Below are 24,543 nucleotides of genomic sequence, written 5' to 3'. Positions count from 1 at the left end.
CCTCGTGCATTTTGTTTCGGTGTAATTACAGGAGCAGATGTCTTACTGTACTCGATTTTTTTTACTTATTCCGGTAAGGTAGCTAAAAGATAAAATTCGGCCAATTACTAAAGAACCATTTTCTGATTTGATTCTGTAAACATTCAATGGCAAAGTTGCTATATACTTCAGCATTAACTCCCGCGCTACACTGTTAGAAAAATCTGTATTAGATTTAATATACATGCGTATGAAGCGAATATGCACTACAGGTATTGAAATCTAAGATACATGTATATTAAATTTAAAGTGACAACATGGCGGCTGTAGATGCCTATTTCACCAAACGGTCATTATTTCCTTGATATTGAAAATTTATTTGAAATTGAAACAACAGTGCGTAATTCTTTAACTATTGTGTTGTTTATGTCCAAATAATGTTTTATAAGGGGAAAATTTTTCAAAAAAAACATTCTAAATACAAGAATTTTAATACTTATATGTGACATTTAGGTTAAGTACTATAAATGTCAAATTATATGCATTTTTACAATGTAAATTGATTTAAACTTGTATTTACATGAAAGAAATTACTTTGCTTTATTAATAAAAACCTTATTTTGTACACAAGAACATGTATAAATTGAGTAAAATGCAATTTTTTTATTTGAATTTTTTTCAGTGACAAAATTTAATATACTTTGTATATGAATTACACCATAATACCACAATATTACAAGTATTACATGGTATTACACAATAATACTTATCATTACAAGACATTACAAAATATTACAGGTATTACCGAGTATTATCAGGCAAGTGTACACTTGACTATCAGAGTAAATTCCCCCTCGAACATTTTGATATAAAAAATTACTATTTAAAAGAAAAAAGTTGAGTTTTCAATGAAAATTAGATATGTTTTGTTTACATTTGCCCCACCTGACTATGAGAATAAAATTGAACTTAGCGCATATTTTTAAGGGGTAAACATATTAAGGTATTTGCACACCTCGGCTACCTGCGCAGGTATAGTATTTAACTATTTAGAGTAAGAGAGAGTGAGCGCGCGCGCGGAGGGGAGAGAGAGAATTTGTATTGAATTCTCTCTCTCTCTCTTACTCTAACTTCTGCCTGCACAGGCAGCGGAGGTGTACAAGTGCCTTAAGTTCTTTTATGTAGAAAAGCGCGCGATCTTATGTACACTTTCACGTTCTCCAATGTGAAGTGATCTCGTATTCTCCAGGTAGGGTTAGATTTTCACAAGTAAGATCAGTTCGTGAGCCGGTGCAATGCGTGCGCCAGTCTCTCGCCGGTCTCTGGTGGAGTAGGTTGTAGAAACATATATTAATACCGAAAATAAAATTCTTGCGAGTTATTAGAAATGTGTCTGTTGATAAATGATTTTTAATTGGTGTGTTGCGGGTAAAAATGTCTTTCAAAACATACACCTCAAGTTTGTGTGTCTGGAAATTGAGTAGAAGTAAGGCGCGTTGATTCGAGATTTAAAAATTTCATGCAGACGCGACCACGGCGTTTTACACTGTGCGGTTAGTGCTGTGTGTATACAACCTATATCTCTCTTTCCTCAACAAGTGTTAGTTTCCTTTGATCACCTGTTGCTGCTTATGCGATTCTTGTGTTACATTGGATTACTTGAATACAAATATCTACGGCAGCAGGATGTCATTCTGACACCGTAAGAATTTTCTTTTGGTGTTACTGGATCTACATAAGGTAAACAAAAACTATTTTTCTCTTCATGCATCAGATCAGCAACGTTTTTCCCTATTTGTCAGAATACAAATTACTCTATATCAGTAACGTAACAACTTCATAGCGTTATGACTTCAGCTGGTCCTAAAGTAAAATAACTTTATATTTCTTATTAACAAGATCTCAAAAGTTAATAATGTACAAATTCTACTTTTTATGAACCTTCCAATTTTAAAAAAGTCTGAACATTAATGTTAAATTTCAAGTTAAAATTTTTGTCATTATAAAATTTCATTAAATGAAGTAGAAATTTTAACCCTTAACTTAAAAATTACTATTTAGCAGTATCGGAGAAATTGTATTCACTCAAATTAGAATTACTAGAAATGAAATTTTAATTAAATTAAAATAGAATAAGTGGATACTTATTGTTAGTAAACTAAAAATTTTTTAAATATAAAATTCAGCAAACATGCTTCCAGAATTTATAAATTAATACTAACATTAGAAATTGTACAAAGTTATGATGGAATCGTACACGTCCGTGCAGTAATTTTACAACTTTAAAAGTATAAATAATATTTTTGCCATATGTTTCTGCATTTATCCATAGTTCGTTTGTATATGTAGGGTAAGGTCCTCTTATACCTACTTTTTTTAAATGACCGTAAAAATAAAACGGAAGCAGTTTATGTATTAATTTTTATTGTTAACGTATTTCGCAAGATAATTATATCACAAACAAAAAAAAATAAGAGGATCGATTGAAATTTGTAACAGCTAGAGTGCCCACCGATTTTTCAAATGTAGTTTTGAGAAAAACGTGTTTAAAGTTTTCTTAACAGTTTGGTTCTGATTAACAATGATTAAATTAAAAATTACCTCTAATCAACTACAATGGGTTTATATAGCATATTTATTCTATGCCTAAAAGATGTGCAAAAATTTTTTTTTTTTGATTTTTTAAAAATTTCAAAGTGGCGTGTAACCCCTTAAAAGGTAATATTTGCGGATATATTTTTTAAAGTTGTTATTTACATTCCCAGGATTAATTTTATGCAGCAGAAAAAATTTAGATAAGCTTTAAACGCATGAAACTGACTGTCCCCATTTACCCCAAGATTTAAAAATTTTCATAAAATTTGTAGTAGATATATAGGGGAGGATGGGGCAAGGATAGTTAAGGGGTAAGGATAGTTAGTTGCTGTTATGTTTAGACGGCTTGCTCAAAATTCGCGTCATTCATGGTATATTTGCGTCTTAACACCAATAGATGATAGTAAAAATTGGAAGTCAATCTGCCACCATTTGCGAAGTCAGGAGTTTATTTTTGTAAAAAGTCTGTTTTGCTAAAATGTCAACGTAGTGTTTATCATACTGTTTTCTATATTAGTGCTTCCGAATATATATTTTCGTAAGTGTTTTCCGGAGTGAAATTTCCTGCTGAACACGAATATCGTATTTATTTTCAAATTAATTAACGTCGTTCCTTAAAATTTAGAAAAAACTGAAATATGGGCTCATGGGGCAAGGATAGTTAGGACTATTACGGCTCGATAAAATCCTGCTAATGCGACTGAAAATTATAAAAAAATGTTTAATTGTTCTTTTTATGTTGATATACATAATGGTACGTAATTATATACGAAAAAAGAAGCTTATTGACCAAGAAATTGGTGATCATCTGAAGAAAATTGGTTAAATCTCAGATTTTAGTTCAGACGAATTTTAATGCAATAATTGATATTCAGAAAATGTTCAAAACATGTTGTTAATACTTGATATATCAATATTAAATAGTCTAAATCCAATAAAATAAAGAAACCGAAAATTTACTGATTTTCTATGACAATTTTAGCATTTGGATTCTTTTAACTATCCTTGCCCCGGTACTGGGGCAAGGATAGTTGAAATTTTTTTTTTACTTTTTCATTCGTATCTCGTAGGGATTGCACTCTACAGCAAAATAATGTATAGCAAAATTATAGCCAAATAACCAGGTTTTCTGAAGATACTATTCGATTGCTGATATATATTTAGGTTTGGCCGCTAGATTTGAAAAGGTCTTACCTAACTATCCTTGCCCCATCCTCCCCTAATAGTTGAACAATTTGAAATTTTTTTTTTGTTACAGTATTTAAGTCTTTTATTTCAATGAAAACAGACTTAAAAATCATAAAAAATTTTTTCTTATTCCTTATTACTCCCATAACAGAAATTCACTTGAATTTTTGATTTTTGTTAATTTAGTTAATAATGACGATCTGTCCCTATTTACCCCAAAAATTTGAAAACTCAGGGTAAATAGGGATAAGGAGACAACATACTGAAACAGTTTCATTTTGATTTTCAAGTTTGATATTGTTTGATATTGTGGTTTTAATAAAATATTCGTAAATTTGACTTTATAAAAACATAAAGTTTACAGCATTATGTATAAATGAGAAAACTGTCAAGTTTACTTATTTGAAGTCACTTTTACACAACATTTTTTTATTTTATAAATCAGTTTCATTATATAGTGGTAAATATATTTTCATAAAATATATATATGGGGTAAAATTCCTGTAGCGAACTAAGTGAAAAAAAAGTTGATCGGATCGGGCTGTAACTTGCACATAGTTTAGCCCTAGGGGTGAGTAATTTAACCACGAAGTATTGTTAGGTTTTTTCAAAAACTGTCGAAGTGGGAGGGGGTTGAATTTTTTTGAAAAATTTAAACAGTGAATATTTGAAGACTTGTAACTTTTAAACAGAAAAAAGAAGAAAAATTTGTCCCATATGTTTTTGAAAGGTTTTTTCTTGCTTTTTCAAATAAAATTCAAATTTTGACCCTTTTTTGAAAATTAAACATGCTGAAAAAAATTCCTAACTCCCGTATGCCAGGAATTGACTAATTTGCCTGGTTACGAGAGGAACCCACTGGGCAATTTTGGTCAAAGTTGATTTCGACAATTAGTCGGAATGACTAGGGCAACTTATCACAATAACCAGGTACCTTAGTTACATTGGCTAGAATCACTTTCACTAAATAAACTTTAGCAAAATTGACTAAAGATACATGTCATATTAACCAAACATCTTAGTTAATAAAACTAGCAAACAAGGAGTCAATTCTACTAAATCGACTTTGACAATATTAACCAAGCTATACATAACTGAATTGACTAGGATGTTTGGTTACGCTGACTAGATTTAAAGTTGCTATGGTTAATAGTCATTACACCCAGAGAAAAAATTTATTAGTTTTGAATAAAAACGTATATTTAAATCATTTTTATTTATTTCAAATAAATATTTTATTTAAATTAAATAAATAAATGTTTCTTTGAAATTGTCGTATATGTTTCTTACAAATAAACAATTTTATTAGTACTTTTTAAAAAGGTACATTTGTGGCAAATAAATAATATATTTAATTCAAATAAAAGTTTATTCGAGTTGAACGCAAGCATGCGCAGAATACTGTATACGATATAACTTTAAAGATGTCGGACGTAGTGAAAACGAGGTGACAGATTAACGCGACCAAGCAGTTGTTTGTACAAGGATTGATTATTATTTGATTAAAACAAATACTAATTTTAGGATCATTAAAGAAATGTTTTTATTCGCGAGTGTTTATTAATTAAATCACACTTTCCTTTTATTTTGAGTGCCTTTCTCCCTGTTGTGTCTCAAATGTGAAGCAGAATTCAAATCAACTTATCATTGACACAGAGAAATGGAAATTGTTATGTTTCAACAATATCCACGGAACATACAAAAAAATAACCACGAAATGTAAAAATTTAAGATTTTCAATTTTAATCATAAATTGTAATTATATCAATTCCAGAATATTTGGCTGAATACCAGGCAATTTTGCAATTTGTCCTAAATATAAAATATATTTGTAGCAAATAAAAATTTATTTGTCTCAAATTTAAATATAAAAATTTATTTGAGACAATAGTAGGCTCTGAGACAAATATCCATTTTTATTTAAGTCAAATATATTTTATTTAATTCAAATAAAACATTTCTCTGGGTGTACGTATACGATTTTGTATAGGAAACCATATGGCTTCCTATATAGGAGCTTATGTGGGTTCCTATATAGGAGCCTATGTGGGGATTTTCAGTAGGGACGAGCCCTATATGAAGTACTTTGCGTTAATGGATTGTTACTAAACAATTGGCTAACATGGCAATTGTTTATAAAAAAATCTTCTAATCCAAAATAGTCTATATAGGGCTTGTTGGAAGCGGAATAACGTCAGCTTTCAATTGGTACCTTCAGGATTGCAATAACTTTATTTATTTGTGAAATATTTTATTTTTTATTAACATTAATTAATTAATTAAATAATATCTCGAAAATAACAAAATAGGACATCTCAATATTTTTTGTGGTGAAAATACACATTTTTAGCGTTCAAAAAAAAAAATAAATAAAAAAAATAAAAAGGACCAAACTTAAAAAAAAATTCGAAAAAATGTTTAATTTTCAAAAAAGGGTCAAAATTTGAATTTTTTGAAATTTTTTTTGCACCATTTGAAAAAGCAAGAAAAAACCTTTCAAAAACATATGGGACAAATTTTTCTTCTTTTTTCTGTTTAAAAGTTACAAGTCTTCAAATATTCACTGTTTAAATTTTTCAAAAAAATTCAACCCCCTCCCACTTCGACAGTTTTTGAAAAAACCTAACAATACTTCGTGGTTAAATTACTCACCCCTAGGGCTAAACTATGTGCAAGTTACAGCCCGATCCGATCAACTTTTTTTTCACTTAGTTCGCTACAGGAATTTCACCCTATATATATATAAATATACCCAGTGGGAAAATTGCCAAGACTGAATATTGACTAAATATTGGACCAGTTATTTTAGCCAATATTGGACCAAGTCTGCGAGTGTAGAGACCAATGCAGAGGCTCGAATTTCAATATTGGCCATAATTCAAAAATACAAAAAATCGGACTTCAGCCAAGATTAAAAAAATTAATTATTAAAAATGAAATATAATAAAATTTTTTTGTTATATTTATATATTATATTTTATTATTTACACGGAAAGAAATGGTATCGAAATTTCAGCCATAAACTTTGGGTTGAGATTTCTGGTTGAATTGGTTATATACAGTCTGTCAAATTGGTAGGTAAGTTAGGTTATATTAGCCATGTGATGTCTGATTCAGACATCTTGCTCTTTGGAAGTACTATTCGTTTGGTTGGATTACCCAAACTGTATGGCAGTAACAGTGCCATGTTAATTCAGTTATACGATATGACAGAAACAGCATGAATTATGGCAGTAATTTCGAAAAATTTCTTTCAGTGTATAATAACATTATTATTTCCCTTCAGAACAAGGGTTATATATAAAATCATCCGCAATAAACGGAAAAAAAGAAAAAAATATTTTCTAACGCCCTGCTAGGCATTAACTATTATCAGCTAAATAAAAGTAATATTGTGAAGATTCTGTATATATCGTGGATACTTATACCCTAACCGATTGATGTTGTTTATGAGAGAGAAAAACACTGCCATCTGGCGGATAGTTGGAAAGTTAACGTAGCACGAAATTCAAATTGCGTGAAGGAAAAACTGTAAGTATAAACATTTACTTGAAAATGTATTTACTTAAGAATGCATACTATTACATTAAACAAAACTTAATTAATGTTATAATGGTCACAAATAATTTTTTTAATTTTAATTCTTTATACTTACAGTTTTTCCTTCATGCAGTTTGAATTTCGCGCTACGTTAACTTTCCAACTATCCGCCAGGTGGCAGTGTTTTTCTCTCTCATAAACAACATCATTCGGTTAGGGTATGGTATTGGCTATTTGTCCCTATGGAACCAGAGGCCATTAAAGCAAAATAAAGAAAGAAAATCGGTTAAGGTATAAGTATCCGCGATATGTACAGAATCTTCACAATATTTCTTTTATTCAGCTGATAATTGTTAATGCCTAGCAGGACTTTAGAAAATATTTTTTTTTTCTCCGTTTATTCCGGTTGATTTTATATATAACACTTGATTCGAAGTAAAATAATAATGTTATTATATATAATAGAATATAATATATAAATATAACAAAAATTTTTATTATATTTCATTTTTAATAATTAATTTTTTTAATCTTGGCTGAATTCTGATATTTTGTATTTTTGAATATCCCTGACTTGGTCCAATATTGGCTAAAATAATGGACCAAGATTGGCAAAAGTGCTTCCAATATTGGACCAATATTCAGCCAATCGTGCTTTTCCCACTGGGTATATATAAGGTCGGTAAACCTGGAAGTACCACATTCATAAAAAAAGTTTTTACATATGCCAACATTTAGGGCTCAATTAGGGCTAATTTAGTACCACATGCAAAAATTTAGGGCCCTTTACCTATTTGAAATAACCCTTGGTACTGCTGGCTTGACGTCAAGCTGGAAGTACCACACTATAGAACCTAAATATTTTTCAAAATTTCTTCCATAGGAATTTAGGGCTCTCAACTGGGACTATTTAAAATTTTTAAAAACCACCCCTAAGTACAAAAAAACATCCCCAATTATTTAAACTCAATTTAAGCAATCAATAATCATATAGGAATAAAGAGCTAAATCAGGGTTCTTCAATAGCACTAAATTCACTTTTTAAAAGTGCATCCCAACCACCCCAGCCAAGTAACTGATAGATAGTCAACCACAAAAACTACCCTCAATTAGTTAAAACTCAATATTTTCAAAAACAAACACATACGCAATTAAGGCTAATTTAGGGCTCTAAAATATAATTAGATTGGTTATTCAAAAATGATACACCAACTTTAAAAACTACCCCAGAGTGGTTCAAACTTAATTTTTTTTAAAAATAAATACTTAGGAATTTAAGGCTAATTTAGGGCTCTTAAATAAAACTACATTGAGTGTTCAAAAACGATACACCAACTTTAAAAACTACCCCAGAGTAGTTCAAACTTAATTTAAAAAAAAAGAAAACATTTAGGAATTTAAGGCTAATTTAGGGCTCTTAAATGGAACTACATTGGGTGTTCAAAAGTGACGCATTAACTTTAAAAACTACCCCAGAGTAGTTCAAACTTAATTTAAAAAAAAAATATTTAGGAATTTAATGCTAATTCAGGGCTTTTAAATAAAACTACATTGAGTGTTCAAAAACGATACACCAACTTTAAAAACTACCCCAGAGTAGTTCAAACTTAATTTTTAAAAAAAATAAATACTTAGGAACTTAAGGCTAATTTAGGGCTCTTAAATGGAACTACATTGGGTGTTTAAAAGTGACGCTTTAACTTTAAAAACTACCCCAGAGTAGTTCAAACTTAATTAAAAAAAAAAACATTTAGGAATTTAGGGCTAATTTAGGGCTCTTAAATGGAAGTACATTGGGTGTTCAAAAGTGACGCATAAACTTTAAAAACTACCCCAGAGTAGTTCAAACTTAATTTTTTGAAAAAATAAATACTTAGGAATTTAAGGCTAATTTAGGGCTCTTACATGGAACTACATTGGGTGTTTAAAAGTGACGCATTAACATTAAAAACTACCACAGAGTAGTTCAAACTTAATTTTTTGAAAAAATAAATACTTAGGAATTTAAGGCAAATTCAGGGCTCTTAAATAGAACTACATTGGGTGTTCAAAACGATGAAACCAACTTTAAAAACTACCCCAGAGTAGTTCAAACTTAATTTTTTGAAAAAATAAATACTTAAGAATTTAGGTCTAATTTAGGGCTCTTAAATTGAACTACATTGGATGTTCAAAAGTGACGCATTAACTTTAAAAACTACCCCAGAGTAGTTTAAATTTAATTTATTGAAAACAAAAATACTTAGGAATTTAGGGTTAATTTAGGACTCTTAACTGAGACTATTTAAAATTTTTAAACACCACCCCTAAGGGGCCATTCATTAATTACGTAAGGACGATTTTGGCTAATTTTGACCCCCCCATCCCCATGTAAGGATACATAAGATTTTTCGGACCCCCCCTCCCCCTTCTTACGTAAGTTTTTAACAATATTAATGTCATTAAAAAATTAATTACATCAATACAAATGGAAAATACTTGTCAAAATCTTACGTAGGATTAGCTTCTACCCCCCACCCCCTCACGTAAGACCATGTAGAGATTTTATAAACCCCCCTCCCCCTAAGGACCCTTACGTAATTAATGAATGGCCACTAAGTACAAAAAAACATCCCCAATTATTTATCTACTCTGGGGTATAGTTTTTAAAGTTGCTGTATCGTTTTTGAACACCCAATGTAGTTTTATTTAGAAGCCCTAAATTAGCTCTAAATTCCTAAATATTTTTTTTTTGAAAAAATTAAGTTTAAACTACTCTGGGGTAGTTTTTAAAGTTTATGCGTCACTATTGAACACCCAATGTAGTTCCATTTAAGAGCCCTAAATTAGACCTGAATTCCTAAGTATTTATTTTTTCAAAAAATTAAGTTTGAACTACTCTGGTGTAGTTTTTAAAGTTTATGCGTCACTTTTGAACACCCAAAGTAGTTCCATTTAAGAGCCCTAAATTAGCCCTAAATTCCTAAATATTTTTTTTTGAAAAAATTAAGTTTGAACTACTCTGGGGTAGTTTTTAAAGTTGGTGTATCGTTTTTGAACACTCAATGTAGTTTTATTTAAAAGCCCTGAATTAGCCTTAAATTCCTAAATGTTTTCTTTTTTTTTTAAATTAAGTTTGAACTACTCTGGGGTAGTTTTTAAAGTTGGTGTATCGTTTTTGAACACTCAATGTAGTTTTATTTAAGAGCCCTAAATTAGCCTTAAATTCCTAAGTATTTATTTTTAAAAAAAATTAAGTTTTAACCACTCTGGGGTAGTTTTTAAAGTTGGTGTATCATTTTTGAATAACCAATCTAATTATATTTTAGAGCCCTAAATTAGCCTTAATTGCGTATGTGTTTGTTTTTGAAAATATTGAGTTTTAACTAGTTGAGGGTAGTTTTTGTGGTTGACTATCTATCAGTTACTTGGCTGGGGTGGTTGGGATGCACTTTTAAAAAGTGAATTTAGTGCTATTGAAGAACCCTGATTTAGCTCTTTATTCCTATATGATTATTGATTGCTTAAATTGAGTTTAAATAATTGGGGATGTTTTTTTGTACTTAGGGGTGGTTTTTAAAAATTTTAAATAGTCCCAGTTGAGAGCCCTAAATTCCTATGGAAGAAATTTTGAAAAATATTTAGGTTCTATAGTGTGGTACTTCCAGCTTGACGTCAAGCCAGCAGTACCAAGGGTTATTTCAAATTGGTAAAGGGCCCTAAATTTTTGCATGTGGTACTAAATTAGCCCTAATTGAGCCCCAAATGTTGGCATATGTAAAAACTTTTTTTATGAATGTGGTACTTCCAGGTTTACCGACGTGTATATATAACCATTACGCCACTACGCCACCTTAACATGGAAAAATAAATACAAAATTGATTTGATAAGTTTGCGACTGAGACGAACTTGAGGAGCAGAACAATAAAGGAACAATAATTATATATAAATTATAATTTATTTTTAATGTTAAATAATTTATTTAACATATACAAGTCAATATTTTCATTTTTTTTATTTTTACCATTTGGTAAAAAAAAACTTTTTTTGTTTTAGGTATCACATCGGTAAAACCGTTTTCTATAAATTTTCTTGAAAATTTTACCATATGTTCTTATTGTCATTCTTGACAAATTTGCAAAATATGAAGAATTTTCGCCGTACGAAACCAGAGATATTAGCAATCAAAGTTGCTTATTTTGCTTGGGATACGGGACTAATGTATGGGGGAGAAGTACATTTTCATAAATATCATCATAAGTTTTCTATAAATTTTTTTCAAAAACTCATGTTGAATTCACGAATAAATTTGGAACTAAAATATACAAAGAAATTTATAATTTACCGTGCCGTTTATTTGTAATTATAAATTAAAAATTCTATTTCATGACGTCATTTGCAATATATAGCCCACCCGCCACTTTGATGTGGCAACATCCCAGGATGGTAACATTAGTTAGAGAGAGACAGTAGTCCACAGTACTGCCGTGTTTTCTAAAAACTTAGGTAACTGCAAAAAAATCGAAAAATGAGTTTTTTATATCGTTGGAATCGTGGAAAAAAGATACACCTGTTAATGCAAATTATTTTTAAAAATTGTTAATATTATTAATAATAATTTTTGCATAAATAATTGAAAATACCGGTAACTGCAAAAATTGATGAGTGATAATTTGAGAAACTTAGGTAACTGCTATAAAAACTTGGGTGTCTTTGGGTGTTGTGACGTATTTTGTAGGTCGTGATTTGAAGAACTTAGGTAACTGCACCAGTGCTTAAGTTTCTCAAAACACGGACTTCATTTTTCGAGCCCTCGTCGCATGGAAAACTTAGGTAACTACAGAGTGCTATCAGAGCACTGTAGTTACCTAAGCTTTCTATGCGACGAGGCCTCGAAAAAGGAGGTCCAATACTATATATATATATATATATATAATTATACCTAAATAATAATTTATCAATTATTGAAAAATTAAGTATTAATTTTAATAAATAACATAAAAGCATTAATAAATTAAGAAAATGAAGTTCAGTAATATGTTTATTTCATGATTAATATATAATTAATTTAGTTCAATTATTTAAAAAATTAAAATCGTTTTTAATTATTTAAATAAACGTTAATAAAGCAGCGAACTACATTACCTACAATAATTTGACTTTAATATTGTATAATTAAAATAAATTCAATCATATAGTTTAATATTTGTAAAAAACAATAATTATAATGATAACTTTCGCATCTTATTAAATAATTACACTTTATTATTTATTATTTTTTTTTATTTATTTTTATTTTATTTCATATAATTATTTAATATATTTTTACTATTTTTTAATTTAATTTAATTTATTTTTTTAATTTTATTTATGTATTTTATTTTATTTTATATTATTATTTAATATATTCTGAGTTAATACAATATTTGACTCTAATATTGTATAATTAAAATAAATTTAACCATAAAATTAAATATTTGTAAAAAACAATAATTATAGTGACAACTTTCGCAGCTTATTAAATAATTATAGTTTATTATTTAATATATTTTTACTATTTTTTGCCCAGAAAGATGAAAATTCTTATATATTCCCTGCAGTTACCTAAGTTTTCTGTGCGACGAGAGGCCTAATACGGGCGCTCGTAGCACGAGGGACCAAGTAACTACCAGTTACCTAAGTTTCTCGTGCGACGACCCTCGAATCAGCATACCGGTAACTACATTTTTAATAATTTATTGAATGTTTAAACAAATACAACATTTATTTTTACATAATTAAAAAGAATAAATTTAGACGAATCGAAGGAACAAAACGGCATTTAAAAATTTTAATTAGGCTTTGCGGTACATATCAATGAAGTTTAAACAGTTTTTCGCGTTTTTCTCGAAATCTTTCATTCTGCAGTTACCTAAGTTTTTAGAAAACACGGCAGAGTAGTCAAAGCGAGACTTATAGCGACGTTGTCAAACCTCATACTCCTTCCAATCGCTGCTAGTGTGGGGTATACGTGTACGAGTGTATTTGTAGAAGTAGGTACAGTATGGGCTGAGAGTATAGGGAGTTAAGGGCGAAAGTATAGTGCGGGAAGTAGTAATGCGAGCTACAAACTTTTGACATCGATTAGTGCCGATGTGATACCTTAAAATAAGATAATTTTTTTCATTCTTCTAATTAATTTGTTTAAATTAAAATTGAAATTAATAATTCTTATTAATTTAATCAATTAAATTTAAATTTAAATTATATAACATAAACAAGTTGTAAATTCAAATGTTCATTACATGAACATTTTGCTTCCTCTTTACGATGAGCAAAAAAAATTTGCTTCCTCGTGATGAGCCAAAAATTCAGAACGTTCGCCGAACAAAACAAAATTTTTTTTTTAAATAATTTTTTATTGGAAAACCTTCAGAATGGTGAAAAACTACAATATCAATAATAAAAAATTGACATTTTTAAAAAATAGGGTAAAAACAACCCCCATTAAGAATAAATATACAAATATTACGAATATGACAACTTTCCTGTTCGCCTTTTCACCTAAAAATATTTTTAAAAATTCTCTTTTATTATCCCTTTCCAGAGTCCACATTCGGTATAACGCGCTCGAACCCCTAAAACCACCCCTAACACATATATCGCTTGCCGGAACGTATATTGGTATTTTGGATGGGGATAATAAAAGAGAATTTTTAAAAATATTTTTAGGAAAAAATGCGAACAGGAAAGTCGTTAATTTGACAAATTTGAGGCCTTCTATGGGATATATGTGTTAGGGGTGGTTTTATGGGTTCGAGCGCGTTATACCGAATAAGGATTTTTGAAGGAGACAATAAAAGAGAATTTTTAAAAATATTTTTAGAAAAAAAAGGCGAACAGGAAAGTCGTAAAATTGACCAATAAACGGTCCCGCAAGCGATATATGTGTTAGGGGTGGTTTTAGGGGATCGAGCGCGTTATACTGAATATGGATTTTCGAAGGGGATAATAAAAGAGAATTTTTAAAAATATTTTTAGGAAAAAAGGCAAACAGGAAAGTCGTGAATTTGACCAATATACGGTCCGGCAAGCGATATATGAGGCAAAATTCCTGAAATGTCCGAAAAAAAATTAAAAGTTCTCGAATTTAATCCATACTTTTCTAAAATGTTGTTATTGTTGGTGAAAGTCTAAAAATCAATTATTATTGAATTTAATAAAATAGTTTTTGAATTACAACGTATTTAATTTTTGACTTTAGAAAAAATTTTTTTTTAATGTACAATATTTATAAGTAGAATGCATAAAAGTTAACATATATATAATGATTTTTAAAGCTTTTTTGACGGGCTACACGCTGTTAATAAAATTTTTTTTTAAATAACATTTGACCTTGAAATTCAAGGTCAAAATGTTAATTTACGTTTATCTCAAAATCGGATTTTTTAAAATTATTTTTAACTATCTCAATGGAAAGCTTGACTAATTTCCTACAAAACATGTAATTTTCAGAGTGGGATCTTTTAAAGTTTTTAAGATATTAATTAATTAATTAATTAATTAATGTTTATAACAAATGAAATATTTTACAAACGAATAAAGTTACCGTAATTCTGAAGTTAGCAATTGAAACATTACGTAATTCCGCATCCAACGAGCCCTGTATGAAGTATTTTGTTTAAGTAGATTGTTAATAAACAATTAGTTAACATTGCAATTGTTTAGTAACAATCTACTTATCCAAAATACTTCATATAGGGCTCGTTGGATGCAGAATTACCTTAACTTTCAATTGGTAAGTTTTGAATTACCATAACTTTATTTGTTTGTAAAATATTTTTTTTTTTACTAACAACAAGCATCCAAAAGCCCTATATGAAGAATTTTTGTTCAATTTTAGTTAAATAACAATAAAAAATGAAATATCTTACAAACAAATAAAGTTATCGTAAATCTAAATTAATTAATTGAAAGTTAAGGTAATTCCGCATCCAACGAGCCCTATATGAAGTATTTTGGATAAGTAGATTGTTACTAAACAATTGCAATGTTAACTAATTGTTTATTAACAATCTACTTAAACAAAATACTTCATACAGGGCTCGTTGGATGCGGAATTACGTAATGTTTCAATTGCTAACTTCAGAATTACGGTAACTTTATTCGTTTGTAAAATATTTCATTTGTTATAAACATTAATTAATTAATTAACTACACGGAAAAAATTTTGGTGCATCAGATGCGCAATCTACGGTAGAACTGTTGTACTATGGGTTGCGGGCAACTGTTATCCTGATTTGGCGCGTCAGAAGCGCTGTAAGGGACATCAGACACACTGTACGGGACATAGGTTGCACCAAACCGGGATAACTGATGTCCGTTTTTAAAGTACAAAAATTTTTTAACTAACCAGTACAACCGGTGCACCAAAATTTTTTCCGTGTAATATCTCAAAAACTTTAAAAGATCCCACTCTGAAAATTACATGTTTTGTAGGAAATTAGTCAAGCTTTCCATTGAGATAGTTAAAAATAATTTTAAAAAATCCGATTTTGAGATAAACGTAAATTAACATTTTGACATTGAATTTCAAGGTCAAATGTTATTTAAAAAAAAAAATTTTTATTAACAGCGTGTAGCCCGTCAAAAAAGCTTTAAAAATCATTATATATATGTTAACTTTTATGCATTCTACTTATAAATATTGTACATTAAAAAAAAATTTTTTTTCTAAAGTCAAAAATTAAATACGTTGTAATTCAAAAACTATTTTATTAAATTCAATAATAATTGATTTTTAGACTTTCACCAACAATAACAACATTTTAGAAAAGTATGGATTAAATTCGAGAACTTTTAATTTTTTTTCGGACATTTCAGGAATTTTGCCTCATATGTGTTAGGGGTGGTTTTAGGGGTTCGAGCGCGTTATACCGAATGTGGACTCTGGAAAGGGATAATAAAAGAGAATTTTTAAAAATATTTTTAGGAAAAAAGGCGAACAGGAAAGTTGTCATATTCGTAATATTTGTATATTTATTCTTAATGGGGGTTGTTTTTACCCTATTTTTTAAAAATGTCAATTTTTTATTATTGATATTGTAGTTTTTCACCATTCTGAAGGTTTTCCAATAAAAAATTATTTAAAAAAAAAAATTTTGTTTTGTTCGGCGAACGTTCTGAATTTTTGGCTCATTCCTCGTGGAGAAGGGATTAACAGTGAAATAAACATACAAAAATAATATAATCATATAAACATTTGAGTACCTATAGATTTGAGTTAAATTTAAAAAATTAATGGAAGTCAAAAAATAAATAATTCACATTTTAGCTGAAATTTCTAAAAATTAATAAAAAATAATATTATTATTATTAACTATAATAATTAATTATTATTATTATTATTATTATTATTATTAACTATAATAATTTCCGTATTCATTCATTCATTCCGTCTGTCCACACTTGAAGTTAGTCGTATTTTGTTCCTTTTGTTTTTCTAAAATTGACAGATTCTTGATTTCGTAATATTTTATGGTTAACGCGACGGATATTTTTATTCATCGTCATTAATTAAGTCATATACTAAGTATCAGTTTAAAGTAAAAAAAAATACTGTTCATTGTGTGCTGCACCAGTATATTTCCTACTTGGTATTTATAGAAAAAAAAGTTTCAATTATAATATAATTTTTATTATTATTTATAAATTTATTATATTATATATACATTTTTTTAAATATAATGATTATTACAGATAATTAGAACATTTTAACTTATAATTATTATTTCTTTCATTATTTTTCCATTATTCATTATTATTTATTATATATTATTATTCATAAATTCATTATTATTAATTATTAAATTGTTATATTTTTTATCTGTAAACAATATAAAAATAGTTTGCTTTTTTAAAAAATTCTCAATTTGATTTTAATTTTTAATTTAATTTTCTTTTTGATTACATAATTTTTTAATATTTATTAATTATCAATTAATTAAATTTTTTGAAAAAAAACATAAATTTAAAATTTTCATTTGCAACGAAATATTTATAGAAAATACAAAAAAATATTTAGCAAAACTAATTTTTTGTAATTTCAAAAATTATAAAAAATCATCTAACATTGACTTTATAAAAAATATTTATTTCTAAAATTTTAATATTTATATTCTAAAATTTTTACTTAAAAATCTTATTTTTTTACTATCAATTCACAAAAAAATGATCTTACTCGTTATATATACATTCTGTCAATAAGAAAATCCATTCGTCAGTAATATCTTTTATCCCAACAATCTCTGCCTTTTCGTATACAGTATACATAAGTGACAAAGAATATTTTAATCATAATTGACACAACATAATTAATTTTTCTCGGCATTTCAAGTGGCGGCGGTTATGTTGGTGAAACTAGAATTGATTTATCAACATTTACACCGCAAATTGTAACTATTGGTTTTAATTTATGTTTTTCTTATCATCACTTTTTCGATAGGTTTTTTCTTGGGTTTTCATTGTTGTTACCGTCAACAATCGAACTAATAGTTTTACAAGTTTATTAAATTTAAAAATTAACTTAGCTAAATTATTTTTGCTGTATTAACTAATTATGAGCTGACTTAACTAAAAAATCACTATTTATATAACATGAAACTCATTTTTTTCTGTGTAAAAATAAATGATAACGTGAAAATTAGAAATATATCTATTATTAATTTATTACTCCACTGATGCAGAATTATTATTATTATTATTAATATTATTATTATTAATATTATTATTATTTTAAAATAACCATTGCAATGACAGTTGGACGCGCGCTTGCGCGCGTGTAATTTTGCTAGTTACATATAATAATCCTGAATATCTTTCGTTCATTCTGTCCACACCTGAAGTTAGTATTTGTTATAGGTCTTTTGTTTTTTGTTAATGTGTTGTTTGACATTATTTTGTGTTGGTTAAAATTTTTCAATGTTTTGACATTGTCATTTGTGCGGTCGTATTTTAATTATTAAAAATTATAAAATTGTTAGAATTGTGCAAAAAAATTGTGAGGATTGTGAGAAAAATTGATTCGATTGCTGTTAGAGTAAGCTGCATAAGTTGATAAATTTATCAAATTTCAAAAATTTATTTAATTAAATCACGATAATTTAATTAATTTTAAAAATAATAAAAAAAATTTTATATTATTTATTTATATTATATTTATTATTTATATTATATATTACAAATTAAATTTTTTTTTATTTTCACAAAATATTTATTTATTTTTGTTATTATAATTAAAAATATTTATATTATATATATATATTTATGTTATATACATATAAATTTTTAATTTTGACTAAATATTAATTTTTTTTAATAATTTTTATTTTTAAATATTAACTTAATATAAAATTTTTTAAAATAATTTTTATTTAAAATAAAATTTAAATTATTATATTTTATGTATATTTATATATGTTAAATCAATTAATTAATTAGGAATATTGAATAATATATATATATTAAATATTAAATTTAAATAATTTATAAATTAATTATTTATTAATTTAAATTTATTAATAATAATAATTATTATTTATTACTATATAATAATAAAAAATTTCATTTAATAACAAATATTTTTATTATTTTTTGGTTATAATTTTTTTTTGCAAAATATTTTTTTTATTATAGGCAATTGAAAATTTATATATTTCATATAATAGATTAATAATAATAATTATTATTTATTATTATATAATAAAAAATAAAAAATTTTATTTAATGATAAATATTTTGATGATAAGAAATTTTTACAAGACCTTTACCGATATATGTTATATTAAAAATTTTCAATTTAAATTTTAAATCGAAAATTTTCTTGAAGAATTTCTGAAAAATTATCGACAGATAATCAAAAAAAATCAATAAATATTTTTTTTATTTGATAAAAATTAAGGAATTATTATTAACAATGTAATTATATTATAATAAATTAAAAATATTATTGATAATATTAATTTTAATTTCTTTATAATAAACAATTACAATCCTAATTTCGCGCGCGTTTAATTTTGCTAGTATAATTTATAATTATTTACAATTATATCGATTCTTTTTAATTCAAGGAACACAATTATTTTATATTTAAACTTGAATTTAAATAAATACAAAATTTTTCAGCTAAAATGTGAATTTTTTATTTTTTAACTTTCATTAATTTATTTAATTTACTTCAAATGTAAACTGTATATATAACAATCGATTCGTTTTCATGCAAGGAATACGATTTTATTATACATAACCTTAAATTTTTCTATTTAAAAATTTTTCAATTAAAAAAAATTTTTTGGAAAACAGACGATAAAATTTTTTTTGGGGTATTTTTTAAAATACTTTGGTTAGTTTTGAGATATTAATATGATAAATAAGCCTACCAAATTTTATTTAAATCCATTAAAACCTGTTAAAGTTATCTTCGAAACAAAAAAGAGATCCACACACACACATACAAAAATACATCCGGACAATTGATCAGGATCTCATATAACATGTTTCTATATAGAGAAAAATTTGTTTCCGACTCTTTGAAAATTTTTATAAACGAAAGGACTACAAAGCTTCCTCCACAGAGGAAGCAAAATAACAATAATTAAATAAATTTATTTTTATTGATTTAATTTGTTATTATGAATTTTGTATATTGTAGGGTTGTTTAGGAAGTTTTTAGTCTCATTAGGGTCATTATGAGATGACCTTCGGAAAAATTTTTTCCCTTGCTTGATTTACGACCCTATTGTAAATTAATGCTGGTGACATTTGTTAGTAAAAATATAAAATTAATAAATATTAATGTTACATAATATTTAATATTATATTTGGGATCCTTAAATTTTTCTGATTATTATGGTATGTTGTTCGACTTAAAAGTATGGAAAATAAAATAATTATATACATATGTATATGTATTAAGAATTTATTTTCCATACTTTCAAGTAAAACATACAGTTGGAATCAGAGAAATTCAACGGTCTCAAATATAATATTAACTATTTTATAGCATTAATATTTATTAATATTATATTTTTACTAACAAATGTCATTAGCTTCAATTTACAATATGACCATAAATAAGGTAAAAGATCTAAGTTTCCGTGGTGGCTATATAGACCATTTATTTTATTTATTTATTATTATTATTTATTTATTTATTAATACAAACATTATAACGATGCTGAAGTACGCAACGTTTATAATCAACGATTCGAAATTAATTTTTATTTAACACGGAAAATTATAAAATAAGGTAAGTGTACCAATTACGGCGCGTTCATAAAAAAATAACTATTATTACTATTATATTTAATATAAATGTTGCAATATGATGAAAAAAAATTATTTTAATATTTTTTTGATACAATTAATTATAAAGATTGAGTTTATACAATAGAAATGTCGAATTTTCTATTTCAAAGGTGTTTTAACTCGAATCGCGCCGCAATTAGTGCATTTACCCTAGTTTATTTAAAAATATAATTTTTATAATTTGTTAATTAATAAACTCTACAAAAAATATTTTTCAAGCAAAATTTTTTAAAAATTTTCATTCTAAAAAATTATTTCTTGAAAAATCGTTTACCATAAACGTTGCGTACTTCAACATCGTCATTATATACAAATTATATACAATACAGAATACAAATAATCAAATTTATAAAGAATATACATTAAGACACAATTACTTTTTTACATTACTTTGTGTAAATATCACTTTAATCACACGGAGATATACGCTTTAGAAAATCGAAACTAACTTTGTCGAAGTCGACAAAAGACTGGTGGGAAAACGGTTTTTGGCTTGGTGATACTTGTGTTTTTACTATAGTAAATTTTGTGTCAAAAATTTGGAAATTCCAAAACTATATTTTGTGTATATACACAAATAGGTATATATATATATATATATATATATAGCCGTTTCTTCAACCCATAAGCATCTGAAATATTTTGTACTTTTCGGTCCCATTTTTATGATTGCTTTGGTTTTTTTTTATTTTTTCCGGACACCAAAAGGGACCCTTTTTGAACAATGGAATTAGAATGAGAAATTTATAATTTTTTGTATGTAAGAAAATACTATTTCTAATTTTGTACCTAAATGTAACCAAAACTCCTTCTGTGGAAAATGGTTGGTTGAGTTTTACATTTTATAGCACCTACACATGTTTTAAAGTCCGTCGAGCTATATTGCACCTTATTTCAGTAAATTTCAGTTCAAGTTTCTTTTAGGTCTAAGTAAGGCCGAATGTAGTGCCAAGTAGGGTGAAAAAAGGGTCAGAAAAGTTTGTTTACCTGTCAGTAAAAATTCAAGTAGTCTCACAAGGTCTAATAAGGTTCATTTTAGGTTTAAAATGTTACAATCGAAGGATGGTTAAGGGTTAAAGTAGGGCTAAAAGGACGAAAAAAGTTCCAAAAGGTTTAACCCTTTGCGTCACAGTGGGTCGCTCAGCGACCGACCTTTGGTTTTTCACTATATTACAATTATATTTCATATGAATTCGCTTGAAAATCGTTAATCGGGGGTTTTCGGGGTCGCTGATTACGAATCTGACTTTAGTTTTTAAAAATTCAAAATGGCCGATTCAATATGGCGGACATAAAAGTTAAAAATTAACTGAATTCTCTTGAAAATTGATACTCGGAGGTTTTCGGGGTCGCTGATTACGAATCTGATGTCAGTTTTTAAAAATTCAAAATGGCGGATCCAATATGGCGGACATAAAGTTGAAAATTGACTGAATTCGCTTGAAAATCGTTACTCGGGGGTTTTCGGGGTCGCTAAATACGAATCCGATGTCAGTTTTTTAAATTTCAAAATGGCGGATTCAATATGGTGGACATGAAATTGAATATTGACTGATTTCGCTTGAAAATCGTTACTCGCGGGTTTTCAGGGTCGCTGAATAAAAAAATAAAAATAGAATTTCAGAATTTTAAATGTTTAAATAGAAATAATAGATGCTTATCTTTAAATCATGTACCTGACAACCCTTGGATTAGTAACCTGTAAAAATAAACGTTTTTTACGCTCAGCAGTATTGTTATTTACAAAATTGTTAGCATTTATGTTTTTGTAACTGAATCCAATGTATACCTTTTTTTACTATCATAAAGATTGTTGACGATCGTCATTTGTTTTATTTATAAAAAAAAAATAAATAAATAAATAAAAAAAAAACAAGGTGGAACCAAAATCTTGACACGTCCACGTCGTTGGTTCTGGGTAACGCTGCACTGAGAAAAAAGGTTTGAGCTGACAACCAAATATTTCATTTAATATATGTGCAACTAAAATTTTTTGGTTGACACAACTAAACTTTAGTTGACATCAACCAAAGTTTGGTTGAGACTACCAAATTCTTTTTCATTTTCTTATTTAGTCGTCTAAAACAAACTTTGGTTGTTGTCAACTAAAGTTTAGTTGTGTCAATCAAAAAATTTTAGTTGCACATATATTGAATGAAATATTTGGTTGTCAGCTCAAACCTTTTTTCTCAGTGTGAGAGCAGGATAGATAAAAAAAATGAAATTATTATTTTCGAAAAGTGACATGAGATTCGTATTCAGCGTCCCCGAAAACCCCCGAGTAACAATTTTCAAGCGAATCTAATCAATTTTTAACTCCAAGTCCGCCATATTGGAACCGCCATTTTAAATTTTGAAAAACTGACATCAGATTCGTATTCAGCAACCCTGAAAACCCTCGAGTATCAATTTTCAAAGAAATTCAGCCAATTTTTAATTTTTATGTTCGCCATATTGGATCCGCCATTTTGAATTTTTGAAAACTGACATCAGATTCGTATTCAGCGACCCCGAAAACCCCCGAGTAACAATTTTCAAGCGAATTTAGTTAATTTTCAACTCCAAGTCCGCCATATTGGATCCGCCATTTTGAATTTTTAAAAACTAATGTCAGATTCGTAATCAGCGACCCCGATTGAAGTAGGTTTAAAAGGTAGAAAACAGGTCGAAAATTTCATCTCGGGTATAGGCTAACACTAGGACGGCCACGATAAATTTCTACACGGGTTAGTCCCCGACAGTAAGCTTAATGTCCGATGCATGTTCCACATTTAGATCAATATTACATATTACACTCTGTTTTAAAAATATTGCTCATCTTAAAATTGGTTATTGTAACATCTAAAATTGTTTTTTGAAAACATTCCCATTGAAAATAGGAATTTTATTTCTTAGTAGCATACAATTGGTCGAACCTTACCGATGATGTACGAAAAATATCCGGTTATTGACAACTATAACCGATTGGGTTCATCACGTAATAGTAATATTATCAATATGTATGTTTTAAGTATATAGTTTGCAAATATGAGAAAGGACTATTTTGAACATTTTATTACGTCTGTGAAGCTAGAACTGCCATTTCGAAATTTATAATTTGGACCTAAAAATGAATTAGGGCTAATTTAGGGCTCTTAAGGGCCGTAGGGTAGAAATTTCGGGCTATTGGCCTTTTTTTAAATCACTTGCACCTCATCTTCACATGTTGCTAGCACCGCCATATATGTAAGTTTGATAATATTCAGTATTATTACTTCTACAGCTCATGAAAATTAAGGGCTCAAAATTCTACTATACCCAAACCTGAATAAATTCAATTTTTTTTTTAAAACCGTCTGCACCCTGAGTGGAGAATGTTTTTAACAGCACCATGAGTTTTATTCACTCAATTTTTAACTCTGAGATCTGGGTAATATCTCAAAATTAAGGGCTCAAAGACCCTCTAGCAGGGCTCGGATATTGCGACTTTTCGACTTTTTTAAGAAAATGAGACTTTTTCCGACTTTTTTGAAAAAATTGCGACTTATCGACTTTTTTCAGATTTTTCAAATACTTTCTGATTTAAATTTTAAAGTAAGTTGAAGTCTACAACATTTTTGATTAACGATTAAAAAGAAAATTATTTTTCTATTACAATTTTTCTAAAATTCGCTAGGAAAAAGTTTTTGTAACTTTTTTATTGACAATTTTAAGAAGAAAAGTTTGTAAACAATAGGAAATATTTTTATTTCCGGCTTTAAAATATATTAATTTTTTTGAATCGTTGATGATAAACGTTGTGGATTTCAACTTCGTAGTTTTAAATAAACTAAATAAATTAATAAGTTTCTTATATTATATTAGGACTAAAAATTATTTTTGTGTCTTATCGCAAAACAAAAAATTCTTTGTTTTTAAATAAAATTATTGTTATTATA

The 24,543-nt window shown here is 27.5% G+C and overlaps 1 protein-coding gene across 5 annotated transcripts in view; it reads left to right on the top strand.

The window, feature by feature from the left end:
- Positions 1-1,128: 1,128 nt before the first annotated feature.
- The window catches only part of LOC127288736 (protein expanded), a 373,302-nt gene continuing 349,887 nt past the window's right edge, over positions 1,129-24,543 (top strand). For all 5 annotated transcript variants that reach the window (XM_051316373.1, XM_051316370.1, XM_051316372.1 and 2 more), the window contains exon 1: positions 1,129-1,719. The gene's annotated coding sequence lies outside the window, so the exon portion shown is untranslated. The remainder of the gene's footprint in view (positions 1,720-24,543) is intronic.

The sequence above is a fragment of the Leptopilina boulardi genome, unplaced genomic scaffold (genome assembly GCF_019393585.1).
Source record: "Leptopilina boulardi isolate dan_hultmark-lab unplaced genomic scaffold, ZJU_Lbou_2.1 LbouV2_393, whole genome shotgun sequence".
Taxonomy (NCBI): Eukaryota; Metazoa; Arthropoda; class Insecta; order Hymenoptera; family Figitidae; genus Leptopilina; species Leptopilina boulardi.
This window is presented reverse-complemented; position numbering and strand designations above follow the sequence as displayed.